General features: G+C 40.2%; 1 protein-coding gene and 1 pseudogene across 19 annotated transcripts in view; both read right to left on the bottom strand.

Moving 5' to 3' along the window:
- Psd3 (pleckstrin and Sec7 domain containing 3) overlaps positions 1–18,874 on the bottom strand; it is a 557,293-nt gene that overhangs the window by 134,873 nt on the left and 403,546 nt on the right.
- LOC148000505 (elongation factor 1-gamma pseudogene) lies at positions 12–17,852 on the bottom strand (annotated as a pseudogene).

Genomic DNA, 18,874 nt, shown 5'->3' with positions numbered 1-18,874 from the left:
TCAATGTTCAGTTTCCTCTAATGACCCAACATCCAGTGAAGGGTGGTTGCAGGCAGCTAGGCGACTGGCAAGACCTGTTCACTTGAAGATCTTGCCTTGACTGACGGCTTTGCTCACGTGCTAGAAGGCCCCCCTCCCAAGTAAAGTACTTTTGAACCAGGTCTGGGTCTCCTCGCTACTAGGATCCCGTTTCTGCCATTTAAATGACTCAGTCCACCTGCCACTCTGGACGCAACGGAAAGGCGAGCTCTCGGCCTTTGAAGACTCGACCGCCAGAAACGGAGCTGCTGCTGTTGGCTCCAGAGAGGATGACACTAGCAAAGCATTCCTCCTCAGTTTGTCCAGTCGCTGGAACATTCCATGAGGTTGCAACTCACGGGGTCTGGGTGAGCTCTTCAGGGAAGCGGTTCTCAGCACACCACAGGAACCAACCATCCTAATCATCGTGCTCTCAAAATTATGGCAGCACCACAGAGTGGGTGTCCTCATTGGAGTACTTGCACTTAAACTCATCCAACACAACAGTACTCTTAGGCAGGAGAGTGAAAGGGTCCTCGGTCTTGGGCTCAGCAGCCAATGCCTATTCACACTCGTCCATCTCTTCCTAAGGAGCTGGGGCAGCTGCCTTGTTTTCCACTTTTACTCAGCCCGGGGCTTCTGTTTCTCTTCTGGTGAACCTCTTCCTTTCCTTGGGGTATCCTCTTTGGCTGGCTCTCTGTCCAGCAGCCCCAGGATTCACTTCACCTCCCCTTTGGCATTGTCAGTGGCCTGTTTGTTGTGGTGTGTAATGCCCAAGGTAGGGAACACCCAGGTGCTAGCTGGAGGGACGATGTCACTGTCAGCAAAGCTCACCCACTGCACCACCTGAGCTGTTGCCACTGGTGTACTTCCCCACAGTTCCTCGTTGCTTACATAACACAGAAACCATCATCACCCTCAAATGCTGGAACCTTGCGGAAAGGAAATTTTCAAAGAAATTCAGGGGTGCAGTTGTATTGACTAAAGTGAAAGTGCAGTGGTGCACATGTACCTGAGTCTGGCTGTACTAAGCAGTGATGAGGGCCTTGAAGGCCCTCCAGTTTTTAGGGTATGTGTGTAGGGTCCCAATCGCCATGATGATTCCACAGAGAAAGTGGAAATTTATAATATTTCAATAACATAATCCCTCTCAAGTCAGCAAAAATATTTGACAGTGATTTAGTACATGAATATGGTGCTCCTCTCCTCACTAATCTATCCAAATAAAGCCAATTTACAAAACAAAACAGAAGTATTTCATTTTGAGGTCTGAGGTTTATAAAGGAATAAACATTCCAGTTGGCATTCACTAGGACCACTTTAGACAGCTCAGCAGTTAAGCTATCTTCAGACCTTTACCTCTGCTTCCGTTCCTCCAACTCCAATAACAAGTCTCATCCTCTATTTACTCTTTGACCCCATTCCCAGAAGGCTAAGCTGACGCTGATATATCCCTGCAGTTCCTCCCTTCTAGTCCATCCCCATTCCTCAGTGTCATCTCCTAATGCATAGAAAAACATTTTACCTGGAGCCCACAGTGGCTATACCTAGAAAGTTCCCAGGGGAATTTCTTAACAGGCAACACACATCCACCACATTCTTCTGACCAAAGAAGAAACAGAAGCCAAGGAACTCAGAGCAACTCATTTTATCCTGATAGCCAAACCATGCAAAAACCCATCAAAGACAATTGTAGACCAAGTTCCTTTAAGAACATAGACGCAACAGTATAATAAAATAATTGCAAACACATCAAAAGACCATCTACAGTGATCAAGTAGGCTTCATCCCAGAGATGGAGGGATGGTTCAATGTATGTAAATCAATAAATGTAATATACAATATAAACAAACTGAAAAACAAAACAAAAACCCATGATCATCTCATTAGAAGCAGAAGAAGCCTTTGGAAAAAAACTCTTACTTCCTGTCTTAGTTAGAGTTTCATTGGTGTGAACAGACACTGTTACCATAAGGCAACTCTTATAATGACAACATTTAATTGGGGTTGGCTTGCAGTTTAAGAGGTTTAGTCCATTATCATCATGGCAGGAAGCATGGCAACATGCAGGCAGACATGGGGCTGAAGAAGCCAAGACTTCTACATCTTGATCCAAAGGCAGCCAAGAGGAAACTGTCTCCTGCAGGTAGCCAGGAGGGTCTGCATCACATTGGCCAGACTTGAGCATTTATATGAAGCCTCAAACTCCCACCTCCAAAGTCACACATTTCTCTAACAATGCTGTACCTCCTCCAATAGGCCATGCCTCCTAATACTGCTATTTCCCATTGGCCAAGCATATTCAAACCACCACACCCCCTTAGTGATAAAAGTCCCAGAAAGATTAGGGATACAAGGGACATATCTTAACATAATAAAAGGTGTTTACAGAAAGTACATAGACCAACAACTTGAACTCAAAGCAATTCCACTAACATTAGTAATGAGGCAAGGTTCCCCACTTTCTCCACAGCTATTCAATACAGTATATAAAATATTAGCTAGAGCAATAAGTCAACTGAAGGAAGTCAGGGGAAATTTGAAAGGAAGAAGTATCAAAGTATCTTTATTTGTAGATGATTATACTATATACAACTGATCCTAAAAATTCCACAAAACTCCTACAGCTGATAGACACTTCAGCAAAGGAGCTGAATACAAAATTAACTTACAAAAATCAGTAGATCTCCTATATACAAATGACAAACAGATTGGGAAGAAAAATCAGGGAAAGACCACCTTTCACAATAGCTCCAAATAATATAAAATATCTGGTGTAACTGTGTATGACAGAATCTTGAGATGGACAGCTCTCCCACACTCATTGATCAGTAGGACTAACATAATAAAAATGGTCATCCCGATAAAAGCAATGTGCAGATTCGATACAATCCGCGTCAAAATCCAGCATAATTCCTCACAGAAATTCCTCACAGGAAGGACAATCTTCAGCTTCATATGGAAATACAAAAGAATCTAGGATAGCTACAACAATCCTGAACAAGAAAAGAACTGACAGGGGTATCACCATCCCCAACCTCGAATTGTACCACAGAGCTACAGTAACAAAAACGGCATGGTACTGGCACAGAAACAGACACATTGATCAATGGAATCAAACTGAAGAATCAGACATAAATGCACACATTTATAGACTCCTGGTTTTTTTTTTTATGAGAAAGACAGAAATATACACTGGGAGAAAATCCTGAATCTTTAACATATGATGGCTAAATGGGCTGGCTGCATGTAGAATAATGTGAATAAATTCAAACCTATTACTGCTTATGGATCAAGCCTCAACATGAATCAAAGTACACTGACCCTAAGATCAGAGAAAGTGGTGATAGCTTTGAACTCATTACCACCAGAAAATGATTTTTGACCACAATACTATTGGCACAAGCACTAAGATTAATAAATGGGACCTTATGAAACTGAGAAACTTCTGCATGTCAAAGGATAGTGTCCTTTGGACATAGTGTGAGAAAAGATTATTATACAACTAACTAGACATCTAATAAAGTGCTAACATCATGTATATATGATATATGTCACATATATCATATATATATCAAGAAAGTAAATAACTCAATTAAAAATGAGATACAGACTTAAAGAATTCTGAAAAGACGACATTCTCAAAACTTAAGTGGCTGAAAAATACAGAAACATTCAACCTTCCCAGCCATCAGGGAAATGCAAATCAAAACTCCTGAGATTTCATCCTACACCTGTCAGAATGATTAAGATGAAACAAAACAAACAACAACAATGACAACAACCAAGTGACATTCTTGCTGGCAAGAATGCAGAGCAAAGGGAACATGGCTTCATTGCTTGTGGGACTGTAAACTAGTACAGCCACTATGGAAATCAGTTTGGTGGTTCTCCAGGAAGATGGGAGTCCATTTATCTCCAGACACAACAATTGCATTCTTAGACATATACGGAAAGTATTCTATCACAGAAACACTTACTCAACCATGCTCACTGCTGTTCTATTCTTAATAACCATATATTGGAAACACTGTAGTTCCTTAACAGAAAGAAGAATGGATAAGGAAATATGATATATTCATACAATGGAATATTACCTGTTTAAAAATAATGAAACTTACAGGTAAATGCATGGAGATAGAAAAACTCATCTGACTGAGGTAATCCAAACCCAGAAAGGCAAATATATATATTTCCTTATGTGTGGATATTAGCTATTAAATCAATGATAACCAAGCACTAGTCCATAGGACCATATAGATTAGCTATAGATTTAATGGCCTAGAGTAGACAGATAAATAAATGTTCTTAGGAAAGTGAAATAGTATAGTTAATGGGTAGATGCTGGGGGTCTGGAGTGGAAGATTCAAGTGGCAAAGGATAGCACAGAGGGGGACAAGGGAGGGAATACAGGGAGAGATAGCTAAAATTAAGGGCCATTTGAGGGGTAGTATAAAAAAAAACCAATACAGTAGAAGCTTCCTAATATGTGTATGTGTGTGTATATACACACACACACATATGCACATACATATATATATATATACATACACACATATATACACATGTATATATATACATATATATACACACACATATATACATACACACATATGTACATATATATATATATACACATATATACATAAGTGAAGTCTATCTAAGTGAAACTGTGAAAGAATGGGGGAGCCCAAGCCCCAGCTGGTCATCTCTTGTCATCTAGTGAAGCTTCCAGTAATGGGACTCGGTTATACCAAATTGAATTATTGGTCAAAGGTGTCCCATTGGAATCCTCAAACAACATAGGCTGATGCCAAGACTATAGATTTCTCTCCACAAATTGACAGCAGCACACCACTGCTAAACAGAATGCCTATACAGGTCACTGAACATGGAAAAGTTGAGCTCGTATCTATGTAATGTCTTCATTCCTACCTGCTAGCATGATTGGTACAGGAAGGAATTCTTCAAAAGGAGAAAGGTAAACACCAACCCAGCCACAAAACCTTGGATTTACAACGCTGTCCTTACTGCAATATATGGTAGGGTAATAATGTTCAACCAATTGGTTGGGTAATGACAACCAATATCTATTTTTGACTCAAAGCTCACTCACTCTACAAGATGGGACCTATACCCAACACTGCTTAGGTGGCCAAGAACCTGAGATAGACAACCCAGGACCTACAGTAAACAAATACTACTGTTTGAAAGAGGGTAGCAATAAGATGACCTCTAATGGCATTCTGCTATTCTCATAGAATTATTAGATAAGCTTCTTCCTGCAGCAGATGAGAAGATACAAAGCCACAGCCAACCAACTACAGAGGGCAAGACCACTTACTCATCCCTTATCTATCTCCTTGAAATCCCTCCCCTCAGAGTTCAGTGAATCCCGCTGAGCTGTGCGCAGAAAGCATGCCATCTGAGTACTTATTATGGCTTTCAGTTCAGTATATTTATGGGATTCTTTAGTGCACAAATGAGTGGGTTTTTGTTTCTTGTGCCTTCTCTTGGGCTCTTTTCTTTGTTTGTTAATATTGTCCAATTTTGATGTAGTAGTTATTGCTTCATCTTATATTTTATTATCAATCCTTAGAAGCTTATTTGTTTTCTAATGAGAGACAGAAAGGGGGTGGATCCAGATGTAGAGGAATTGGAGAATAGAAAGAAGAGAAACTATAATTAGAATATATCATGTGAGGGAAAACAATGTATTTGCAATAAAAGTAAAAATTAAAGAAAGAAAATGGAAAGAGACACGAACTGGGTACTTTAAATGAAGTTCTAACAAAGAAAAGTTCTTTTTGTACCTTTCCCCTAAAATATTCAGAAGTTCCAAAAATTCTGCCTATGACAAACATCTTTCGATTTTTTTATTTCTGGGAAAATGTGACTCCAAAGCTCTGGCCTTTCATCTGTGGAATACGAGTGCTGGACAAGATAACGTCTGCATTCCCTCCAAGGCCAGCGTGTTGTGAGGAGTATGGCTGGACCTGTGTGACAAGCAGGTTTTTTTTTTTCTGAACAGCATTTTCAGATCCATGTCATTCTTGTTTACGTTTAGAAAATGTCTGCTCATCTCTAACATGCTGTGGTAGGTAAATAACTTCCTCCTCCAGGATACCTGTGTTGTCATAACAGAATTAGGAAGATTTGTTTTTATGTAACTACATGAATCTGTGAATGTTCAAAGCAAAAAGACTACACACAGATGATTATCCCCAGACCTAGACAATTATTTGTCTTCTGAGGGGCCAATAGAATCCCAGGTTTCATCAGACAGAAATGGGGTCGTGAGGTAAAGAATAGACTATGGGCAGTGGAAACGAAGAGAAGCAAAGTCTGAAGTGAAAATTTCTGGTTTCTTTGGAGACTCAGTTGTATATTGCAGTGTTTTTCTGGACACTGTCTTATGAAGGAACGTTTTGCTGAAGCAGACACATGAAAATGTGTGTTGCTGAGAACAGACACGTGGTGTTTTTCTGGAAGCTACACGGAAGGAAAAGGGGCTTGTGATGTTTTGCTGGAGCAGACGCCTGAGGGGACACGTGATGTTTGGAAGGGTATAAGGATAAACCAACAGACAGTAGACAAAGCTCTGGTATTCGTTAGTCTTGCCAACTCTTGCTGGTCTTCCTTGGGCTTTGCTGATGCTGGTCGTCCTGACAGCCCTGTGGCACTGGTTAACCTTGCCTTTTTCCCTGATCACTGTTTGCCATGATGTCCTAGAGAGAACTGCACCAAAAAACTTCTTGTGATATTCAGGTAGCTTTCTTGCCACTTCAATGGACACCAGTTGATTGGCAGAGCACCAGTGTTTCTTCTGGATTGAACTGCTGCTGCTAATTTATAAATTGGATTTGCGAGTGGATTGAGCTACTGCTGCTGATTCATATGAAGCAAACTGCTGATATCCTGACACTGCGGATTGCAATGCCCAAAAGAACTATTTCAAAACAGGTCCACACACTCCTTTTGCCTTATTAACCTTTCCGTTTCCACTACGTATGGTGAGTGGTATGCTAGAAGGGAGGTCAAAACATTTAAGAACCCTTATTAAAGTAGGTTTTGAAAAAAGTCTAAGTCACTGCAGTCCCTGCAACCCATTATGGAATTTGGATCCTCAGAACTATAAGCTGGTAAATCTTTATGTTAGGAGAGTAACAATAGTTAATGTGATATAGCAGCAAGAGGAAGCTTAGATATTTATTAGTGGCATTGTCGCCTTTATGTCCAACTGAGCTTAATATCAATGGCAACACTAATTTCAAACTACTCTTACTATGTCAGCCAGGTTTTATGGTAGTCTTTATATACAAGAAAATAATAGTGTATGAAATGAATTTCGATTTTTAAAAGGTGATAATTTTTTGCCATTTGAAATTACCACTGATAAAAAATAGTTAATTACGTCTTTGTTAGTATTAATGAATCTAAGAATATCTGAAGAGAAAAAAAAAAAACCTGCTTCGAAGAACAGGAGAAAAGGTTGCCTGAAGGGTACCCTTTCGTCAAGCAAATTATTTTCCTTCCCATGGTATAGGGTTGATCCTGGAGGTTTCTGTTTTTCTGTGCCCCTTGCAACCAGATCCTTATTAAACAAATAGGAGCAGAATAAGCATGGACTACTTCCAGAGCAAGAGCTTTAAGAACCAGTGCTCTTTCTCTACACTCTTATTTCATATGCCAAATAATAAAACATTAGAAGTCTGTAGGGATAATGAAGATGGACTTGAAGAAAGCTGCCTGTCACGTTTCTTCACAAAACACCACTTTGTCGGGAAAGTCTGCTACAGAAAACAGTATCAATAGGAACTAAACCTCTATTGGGTTTGAGCCATTACGTCATTGGACAATTATGGGAAAAGGTATAGATTTATACTTAATGAGATACTGACCATCTACTCAGCTCAATATCTGTATGGAGGAGAATTTCCACACTAAAAAAGGTTTTTTTGGCAGGAAGTATTATGATCCCTGTTACAGGTTTTAGGTAGCACTGTGAATAACTGAATAATGAATAATAATAACAAAATCTTACATTTTAACTAATAAAATGCACAGTAAGAGTAAGCTTTTGGAAAACATGGTAGGATAGAGGATGGTATGTTCCGGAGAATAAAATGATATGTAGAAAGCTCTAATCTTTCCATCACTTAAAGCAAAGATCTTTAGGGTTCTTCTCAGTGATAAAACATACAAATTATACAGTGAGGTCTATAAAAACAACCAAGCCATATGATCTGTTCCTTTTTCTTCCTTTCTTACCTAAGTCTAAAGTTTATATTTTCCCCACTGGCAGCTAACTGAAAATGACACTAATGGACAGTTCTGAGAGTTGTGAGGTGTTTTTATTTGCAAAGGCCTTGGTAGAGTACTGTACAATTTCCATTGACTAATGCACAAAAATGGGATATAAAATTAGTAAGTAATTTTGAATGTTCTCCTAATAAAATTATCTTAAAAAAACAATCCCAGAAAGTAATGCAGTGAAGTTCCCTATTGCTGTCAGAATAGATTTCTCAATCAATTAATTAGATACAATTTAAAAGGTACATAATGTACAATAATTTATTAAACAGACAGCTAGGAATATGAATTTTATAGACTCTCAAAATGAGTCATCCTACATATTTCTGTGAATAATGTATTTTCTAGAACACATTTTTTTTCTTTCCTGGACTAAGATCTTAATGATATAAAACACTACATGTTATGAATCTTGCTTGGTTAGACTCATATCTAATGTTTCTCACCGTACACACTTCACTTATGTTAAAAATAATGTAAAACTGTTAGATAAATGGGCAATTAGATTTGGAGAGAAACATAACTTGATCACTGAGCAAGGTGAGGGATGGAATGACAGCTTATAAGGATAAATTCGGGAGTACAGCAGTCTGTCTGTCTATCTATCTATCTGCCTATCTATCTACCTACCTGCCTATCTATCTATTATAATTTATCTTTGGTTGTCTAGTTATAAAGTACTTTAGTCTAGTGAAAAAGACTTAAAGACATTTCCATCCCTATCAAAACCCAAAAGAAAAAGCCAAGTAAGTTATGTATAATAGTATGGGGCTGCTCTCATTTACAATGCAGAACAGTCCAAAGTGTAAGTAATTTATTCAGAGCTTCAGAACAAAATCGAAGCAGGAGCATTTTGACATCTAGATTCTAGGACCTCACAAATGCATGTCATAGTGAGGAGGCCCTCACTGTGCCCATGAGAGGAATACTGCCTTCTCCCTTTCTTTGGTCTTTGTGGGGTTTTATTTAGTTGTTTTTGTTTGCTTGTTTTCTGTTTCTTTGTGTGACTTCCTCTAAGGAAAGAGAACAGAATGGGTGCTGAACTGAAGACCTAGGGAGACGGCTTGCTGTGTACGCAAGGGGACCTAAGTTTTCTCTCTAGAATGCACACTGAGGACTGTACCTACAATTCCAATACAAATCCAAAAGGATTCTTGGGGGCTCATTTGCTTCAGGTCGAATGAGACATCTTATCTCAAAATATAAGGTAGAGAGAAAGGGGGGGAGGGAAGGAGGGAAGGAGAGAGAGAGAGAGAATTGACCTCTAGCTTTCACAAGCAAACACACACATACACACACACACACACACGACCTGCACCACACCCCTCTACACTCATGATGGGGAAGTAGTGTTGAAGGAATATGGGAAGGAAAAAGAGAGAAAGAGAAAAAGAGTATATGAGTCCATGAGCATGAACACAAGTTCTATACAGGGACTTGGATATCTACGTGAAGCTGAAACAAAGCCACCATCCCTGCAACACTGACTGAAAAGGGCCACTTCATACTTTTAGACCCACTTAACTTGGCTATATAAATTTATGATATTTAAAGTCTTTTAAAATGTAATATTCTACAGTTTACAGAACATACTATTATGTTAAGTATTTTAATTGAAATTTTTATTTTTACTAAAGAAAATCATTTATGTATAAATGTATGTATGTGTATATACCCATATACATAAACACACACACAGACATATATACACATATACACAAACACACATGTTGGTATAAATAATATTAGTAGCAATAATTTCTCATTTCACATATTTCAAATCCATTCATGGGGATCAATTTTAACAAGCTAATTTATAAATGTGCAACTTAAATATACCACATATCAAGAAAGCTCCTATGTAAGATAAAACAAAATCATAATCAATAGGTTATAATTTGGTCACATATATTATAGTTCAGTTAACCCAAATGTGTATGTAAGATCACTTCTTTATTAGGAAAGAAACAAAAGAATTGCTTTCTAGTAGCGGAGCATGTAAGCTCTGAGGAAAGCTGGTCACAAATGTCTGTTTACTCAGCAGCACTGGGAGTTTGACTTTAGGTGTTTAAGATGGAGTTATTTACTAGGGTAAAGCCTGTGCAATCGCACAGCCAACAGCAGCTTTCCCACGGGTGCAAACACAGAGCAGAGACTTAGGAACACTATTGCATCTGGGCCTTCTCAACCCAGCAAAAAGACTCACAAAGATGCCACTGGTGTGAAATACCACATTCACAGAACCATCCATGGCTCTTGGGATGTTTTGTCTAAAAGTTATCTGAAAATTATGTGCTATTTAGGTGAAAGAACTGAAAACAAAAACAAAATCCCTAAAGATTCCATATGTTTAAGCGTGTGGCTTCTTTTCTTCCCACATTCCAGATACTGCTTGTTTGTGCCCTACTTACAAGTGAGTGAGAACCTGCCAGAGCCAGGTAACAGGGTGACAGGCAGGGTACACAGACCCCAAGATGTCCTGAAGCAGATCTTCCTAACATTTACCTCAGTGCACTGCACTCCTGTAAAGACATGGGATACGTCCAGAAACCATTTTCTACAGAGACACTGAGACACTGCAACTCAGCAGAGCCATCGAGTAGATCATACAGAGCAGGGGAGCACAGCCCCCAGATACCAACAGGCAGCCAAATACGGAACAGGGGGAAGGATACTGCGGAAAGCAGAGGTGTCTCAAGGTATACCCAGGAGAAAGGCAAACTCTGCAGTGAAACCTAAGACAGTGTGTGGATGACTTCAAATATTCTCAGTGACAACTCTTGCTGCCAGGTAGAATGCTGTTACCCCATCTCCCTGTAGAGAAAAGGGTAACAGCTCTTTCTGTACAACGACTCTTTCTACATGTTTCCAATCATCTTGAAATAGAGCTGTTTGTAGTTTTATCTCTCACATTTATATTTTCCTTGATAATGTCACAACAATCTGATTAGTTAAGTAAATGACTTTACAGCAATTCACATACATCTTTGAGAATGAACAGAGCTACAGAATGACTCAGCTTCCCATGTCTGAACATCTACGCGAAAGACTCTAAGGCAACACACTGCAGAGCTACTTCAACACAGGTTTACTGGAGCACTTCCCACAGCAGGTAAGTTACAGAATCAGCCTAGGTGGCCATCTACTGTACATAGAAAATGTGGTCTATATACACAGTTTAGAGTTTTATTCAGCTATGAAGAATGAATCTAGAAATTGTCACAGTATGTGAGTTAATTGTGACTTAGATAAATGCTGTATGTTTTCTCTCACTTGTGCAAATAAATTTATATATATTTATATAATATATACATATACTTATATAGTTATACACATATGACATGAAAATCGATGTGGGATATGGAGGAGAAAGACAATAGTGTAAGAGAGGCAGTAGGAGACAGGAGGTGTGGGGAGAGTAAACACAGGCAGGATACTTGATATACATAAAAATGTATGAAAAGCACATGGCTATGCATAACGGCTAGACACCAATAAAACATTAAAAATAATAAAGAAAATGCACCATTTACTATCGGAGAAACTTCGGATGATGGGTTTTTGCTAAGCTTCACTTTTCAACTCTGTTAGATAGGAAAATGTCATGTGTGTATGTGTTTACAAATGCAGCTTACCTTATGGATTGCTCTAAAAATTACAAGTTGAAAATCACTTAAAATGCTGTTACTTTATGTATAAAAATCTTCATTTTAAATGGTCCTGTTTACAAGAGGTGCTTGACGATTTTGCACACTCCTTGCCAAGATCTGATGATCTGGTTCCTAACTATATGTGTCTATATCTTTTCTGATGCTGTCATGACTTCAGTATTATAGTGAAGCAAAAGTGATGAGAAATCCCTGCTAGTGTCAAATTGTGGATGGAACATCCTATAATCTTTGTGTCCAGATGGGGGAGGGGTACCACCACCACCACCATCACCACCACCACCACCATCACCACCAGATCCCTGCCATGGGGTTGAATTCCTTGGATAATGCACAGTTTAGGAAACACTGCTGAGGTTCCTTCAAGAGAGTTTGTTCTTCAACTGAAAAGGACAATACTCAGGGACTAAAATGCAAATATACCTGCATCTGCTGGAACAACCTAGCTTGGGGAGGGCACACGTGCTGAGAAGTAGTCGGTGCACTTGCCCAGGTACTTTATGGCTGTGATCAACTATTTTCATAAGATGGAGATCAGAACAATGTCTTCAATTCTTCATCATCACCATCAGCTTAGACTTTATAGAAAGTGAACTTTAACATAAGCATGTTTCTAATGAGTCTATGTGATACGCGATCTGAAAATTGGTCAGTAAACCTGGTTGCACAGAACTGAAACGCTGAATATCGAAGGTGTCACCTTCAGAACGTGGTCTGACATATGTGGAAAAAGTATTTCCCATTAATCAGTCAAAGTGATTTTAACCTCGTAACGCTGGAGCCAACACCAGTTTGATTCTAAATCCAAAAAAGAAGCTTTCAAAAAGAAGCTGATTCATAAAAATAAAAATCATCCCTTCTGGCCAAAAAACCCTCAAGAAAAGAAGCCAAAAGTGTAAAGACATGAACCAAAGCAAAGCACAATGTACCGAATGCTACCTTTCAATTGAAAACAAGTCCCTGGCCTCTCGTCAAATACTTTAAGTACTAAGATCATTTGAGCGACAAGAGTGAAGCAGCCAGTGTAACTTTCAACACTTTTTATCACTGAAGCCTTATTTTACGCAACTGGGAGATCAAGTTTATCATGACAATGTTTTTCTATCAAATAGAGTTTCCCTTGATGACAGAATCAGGTCTGAGAAATTGAACTTCTACAGCTGGAAGCATCAATACTGGGTACAAAGGAAAAGGAGAGGAATCTAGGGCTAAATCTACCCTAAAAGGCTCCTTCTCTCTAGACGGCCCTGATCAATAAGCACGGGTCTAGCCTAGTCTACGTTCATACACCAGACTACTCAAAATGCTCCACCTATGGCTGAAAATCTGCGAGGGAAAGGTGACATACATAAGACATGAGAAGCACACATGATAGGTCAGGGCAAGACAACTAACAGTTAAAGACGTTCAGAGATCACTTAGGAACATGCAGAGCACCTTAAAGAACCTGCAGAGAGCTATCAAAATGTCTTCTTTTGGGGCCTGGTGAAGCAGTTTCCAGCCAGCATCATAAAACATGGTGCGAGCATCAAAATCACACTGGAAACACTCTCATAAGGAAAGACACCTGAAGACATACACACATGTAAACATATCTTAATATGTTAGTTGAGGGAGTGTATATCACCACCACCTTATATGTGTTCACCTACATTAATACTATAAGGCATAAAAAATACAGTATGTTTGGATGACTGTCCTCTGGGGAAGGGTACTCATCACCAAGAAATTGCAATGTGCTTGCTGTATCACACTAGTGTATTCTGTGAAAAGGAGTATCTGTGATCTAGTTTACCATAAATAGAATTATGTTTTACAAGTATATGTTACATTCCTTACTTCCTAGAATTCTCAAGAAAAATTACTATATAGATAGTGGATATTGAAAAAAAACACATTTTGACCAATAAACAACAAGCAAATGTGTCTTGTGCCATGGGCAGCAGCAATCTTGCATGTACTGTGAAGCTGGACTCAGCCGCAAGATCATTTCTACCCTAAGAACACGCCTGCTCAGTGAGGGAATGACCCTCAGGTGGGACGTGACTGTGAGATGACATTCTGCCAGGGCCATCCCCGGAGCCAACAACAATGAAATGAGAGAATACGAAAAGAGTTTAAGCTGCGGAGATTTTAGGGTTCTTACAAAGATGAGAGGGGTGGCTATCTCATGTAATGCTATTCTAGAAATTGAACTCATGGGGGACTATGGCTTTGGCTTACCTGTAGTTGCTCTTTTTTCTAATGTAACTATATATTATAAAAACAATGATTTAAGAATAAAAGATAGCTCAAGAAAAGAAATTCCCTAATGTGTCTGAGTTCATTATAAAATCATCGTGACCTTGTATCACTGGAAGAACAAGGAGAGAGCACCACAAGGCAGTAGCAGAGTGTCCGTAGATGCACACTCCAGGGCAGGTGTACCCTCCTTTACTGAGTGGGCTTTGATATTTTTTTTTGTTTGAGTTGGTGATATCTTCACATGGAGATTGTGGAACAGGTAACTAAGAAACTCCTGAGGCTTATGATCCATTTGAAAATCCTTCTTCATTGAAACGAACTGTCTCACATTGCTTCGGGTGAGTAACACTGAAGAGACAATTCTAACACTTTTTGTCCTGAGCCTCATCAGCTAAGCGCCCTTCGGGGTACTCTGTGGCTTTTAGTAGTTTTACCTGTTGGAAAAGAATGTGCTGACTCCAATCAGCACAGGCAGAATTGGTTTATTTGGCATTTGCTGTTCAGTTTTAGAAAGCAGAGAGGAGGGAAAGGGTGGACAGAGATTCATTTTTATAATTTTTTTATTAATCATTCCATTTGTTTACATCTCAAATGATATCCCGCTTTCTGGTTACCCCTCCACAACCTCCCATCCCACATCCACCACCCCTGCTTGTCTCTATGAGGATGCTCTCCCACTCCACTGCTCCAGCATCCCCCTACACTAGGACATCCAGCCTCCACAGAACCAAGGGCCTCACCTCCCATTGATGGCAAACAAGGCCATCCTCTGCTACCTATGTATCTGGAGTCATGGATCCCTCCCTGTACACTCCTTGGTTGGTGGTCTAGTCTCTGGGAGGACTGGATGGGCTAGCCAGCTGACATTGTTCTTCCTATGACGTTGCGATCCCCCTCTGCTCCCCCAATCCTTGTGCCAGCTCCCCCACCAGTACCTGTAGATAGGCATGGCCCCCAGCAGAGGCATGGGGCTACCCAACCATCTCAAAGTTTTTAACGGAGAAATGTTCCTGTCCAAAGAAAAGGCAGGGACAAAAAATGGAGCAGGGATTGAAAGAAGGTCCATCAGAGGACTGCCCCACCTGGTGTCTACAGACACCAAACCTCTGGCACCATTGCTGACAGGAACCTGGTGTGGGTACTCCTTGGGAGCTTCTGCCAGCAACTGACCAATGCAGGTGTCGATGCTTGGAGCCAAGCATTGGACTGAGCTAGACAAAGATTCTTGACTGTTATTCAGAAAGTTAGAAGCTTCCATACTTATCCTATAATCCTCCCTTGCTCTCCACACTCAATCCCCTTCTTTAATGACCTTGCTCCCTCTTCACTGCCACTCCCACACAAACACAAGTCTTATATCTGTTTCCTTATTTTGCTGCATCTCTTCTAGATTCTCTTCTGCATATCCAAATCCTATTTATCCTTCAAACACCTCAGTGCTCCAGTCTCCTCATTGTTCCAGAACACACTCAGCTCACAACCCCTTGCCCCATCTCTTTAGACCGTTCTGCTCATAATTCCTGATGTGAGACTTTCCTCCAGCGTGCATGAACTCCTAAACACTAGGTGAGCTGTGGATCATGGGAAAACACTTGTGGGATTAAGTTCCAACAAATGAATCTGGCAATGTCCAGGCAGGCTGATCCTGCCTGTTCTGGCAGCCTGGAGGTGTGGGCTTTTCTGGTTGGCAGCCACAGCAAACGGGCTAGCTACTGCCAGGCAGAATTCTGAGCACTTTTTAATGAATTGGGTCATAAAAAAAAACAAAAAAAAACAAAGGGCAGACTAAGGGATAGATTTTATCATCCTTCCCATGATCCAAATAAGACAGAAAAGCTCAGATGACTAATGATACGGATGAGGTCACAAGCGACAGCTAGATTCTAAGGCCATGTTCATGGTCTCCTGTTCATTCTAACACCTTTATATGTGTATGTCTCACAAGAAATGTACTAAAGAGATGAAGGTTGTAATACTTCTCCCCAAAAGAATATAGCGTGAGATTGGAAAGTTTAGAACAGGAAATAGGGGCCCTCAGAAGATATGACTGAATAAAGACAGATACACACTGACCTATCTATTATGGAGGCAGACTATAGTGACTATAACATTGTTTTCGGCTCAAGCATCATATAAGTCTGCTCAGACAAGAGAGGAGAGATTCGGCACTGCCACCTAATATCCTTCACTATTCTTGCCCCAAAGAATAAGAAACCTTGCTTCTAACAATATAGGGACCAGATAGTATATAATATTTATTTACAATCTTGGCACCCTGCCTCATCCTAAAAGATGGACACGAAGGAGAAGGATACAGAAGAATGCTGTGTAATTTAGTGTTAATAGGGCTTATTTTAATACTGTACTTACTGCTTTTATACACATGGCAAAGAGAAGGTAAAGCCAAAAATGACAGTAGAGGTTGTTTTCTCTTTCTCCTAGTAATTTAGAGATAATGACAGCAATTCCTCTAAATTGTACTGAGGCCTAAATAAGGCTGTTGTCAAGCATGTAGCCAGGTTCATTGCAAGTGATCTACTGCTCACTCCTTGCTTCTCAGGTATGTGAGTACATAGCCTAACATTACAGGCAGCTGTAAATCCAGGGTTCCGATACATAATAACAAAGTCTATTTTTTCATGGGCAAATATCTAACTCTGAGTCTTAGCAGTTCCTCTGGGTAAAGTCACCACTGATGAGTTACAGGTCACATAATTGACTTGGTGTCTTCTCACTTTCACTAAAGTTAAGGAGAAAGGCTTATCATGTCCCAAGCACATACACGAGGACACTCTCAGAGAGCACTGTCTACCTCCCTATATAAAGAGTAGCTACTATCTTTCTACTTAAAAGGCATTTAATTACCTTAGTGATCTATTTACAAATGGAAGCACAATTTCTGATCTGAAAAGCGCTCATTCATTATGCTTTAGTAATATGTTCATTTATATATTTCATTATTGTTTACTTAAAAATTAGAAGTCTAAGGAAAGACAGTATTGCACTAGTCTTGGAATTATCCTAATTTCAATTGTTCCGGAAGGTAGGCTCTTAAGTGGGAACTGGGAGGCGCAGAGACGACCATGCCATGATGACGCTGCATTCTGCATTAGCCTGAGCTGTAAAGGGAGGCTGCACTTCCCCAAATAAAGTGCAGAAATAATGATGCGTGCTTTATAAAGTGCAAACTATCTGGTTTCCTTTTTGGCAAAAGGATGGACATTCAAAAGGACCCCCAGCAAAGGGGCTGATGCATGCGTTGGCTGGAACAATCTCCAGGAGACAGGACATTCCCAGAGCCCACTGCTCTAGGAATCCTGGCGAGCAGCACTTGCCAGTCACTGTGCCCCTCTGTTCACACCCAGGCCAGTCTTCCGTTTCTTCCTCTTTGTCCTCCAGGCTACCAGAAAGCTTGAGTTGGGATCTACGTTCATTCGGAGGGCATTTCCTGAACACTTCATGCTTGTCAGGCCTGGCCCTGGGTAGGGCCAGGAGTCGGCGTGAAATGCTCAGAACACAGATTGTAATGAGGAAGGCAACCAACACATAGGTTCCATGTCGTTCCAACAGGTTACGAAGAAAGTAAGGCAAGATCACAGAACAGAGCATAACGGACCAGGTGGCCACGTCGCTTCTCCAAAATACAGTTAAAAGTCCAAAACTATAACATGTGAGGAGGAAAAATCTCCACGGTTAATTACTTTTTATTCTTATTTTCAGATAGAGAGCATTAATGTTGTTCACATTCTATCCATAGTGAACAGAGTCATTTAACTGAAAATGTCAACTTTCAAAGTGTTCCAAAACGGGAGCTGGGAGAATTCACCTTAAGTGCAAGCTTCGTTTGCTAATTGCCCTGCTTCTGCGGGAGCAGCCATTACTGGCTTGAGGTCACCCATTCTAACTGGTCTGAATGTGATAATTTGCTATTCTCTTTACAGTGATGTTTTAAGCATTTAGGCCGAAGCATACTCAGCCTGTAAAAGGGAATGAAGGTAATCACCTTTAAATACATTTGCTCTAGTCCATACTTCATTTATCTATACACTTAATGTAATTTCTCATACAGCCTCCAAGGTAGCCATAACATTGAATCTGATGAAGGGCACTAGGGTCAGACAGTGACATTTTGGCCAACTCAGAAAGACTTTGTTTTAATCAACAAAACGTATTTCCTTTGTTTCCTCTCCAGATAGCTTGGTTTGTGCTTCTTTTTTTTTTTTAATTTTTTTTTTTAATTAACTTGAGTATTTCTTATATACATTTCGAGTGTTATTCCCTTTCCCAGTATCCGGGCAAACATCCCCCTCCCCCCTCCCCTTCCTTATGGGTGTTCCCCTCCCAACCCTCCCCCCATTGCCACCCTCCCCCCACCAGTCTAGTTCACTGGGGGTTCAGTCTTAGCAGGACCCAGGGCTTCCCCTTCCACTGATGATCTTACTAGGATATTCAATGCTACCCATGAGGTCAGAGTCCAGGGTCAGTCCATGCATAGTCTTTAGGTAGTGGCTTAGTCCCTGGAAGCTCTGGTTGCTTGGCATTGTTGTACATATGGGGTCTCGAGCCCCTTCAAGCTCTTCCAGTTCTTTCTCTGATTCCTTCAACGGGGGTTCTATTCTCAGTTCAGTGGT

The sequence above is a fragment of the Rattus norvegicus genome, chromosome 16 (genome assembly GCF_021556685.1).
Source record: "Rattus norvegicus strain SHRSP/BbbUtx chromosome 16, alternate assembly SHRSP_T2T, whole genome shotgun sequence".
NCBI classification, from domain to species: Eukaryota; Metazoa; Chordata; class Mammalia; order Rodentia; family Muridae; genus Rattus; species Rattus norvegicus.
The sequence above is the reverse complement of the archived record's forward strand: the minus strand, read 5'-3'. Positions and strand labels throughout refer to the sequence as shown.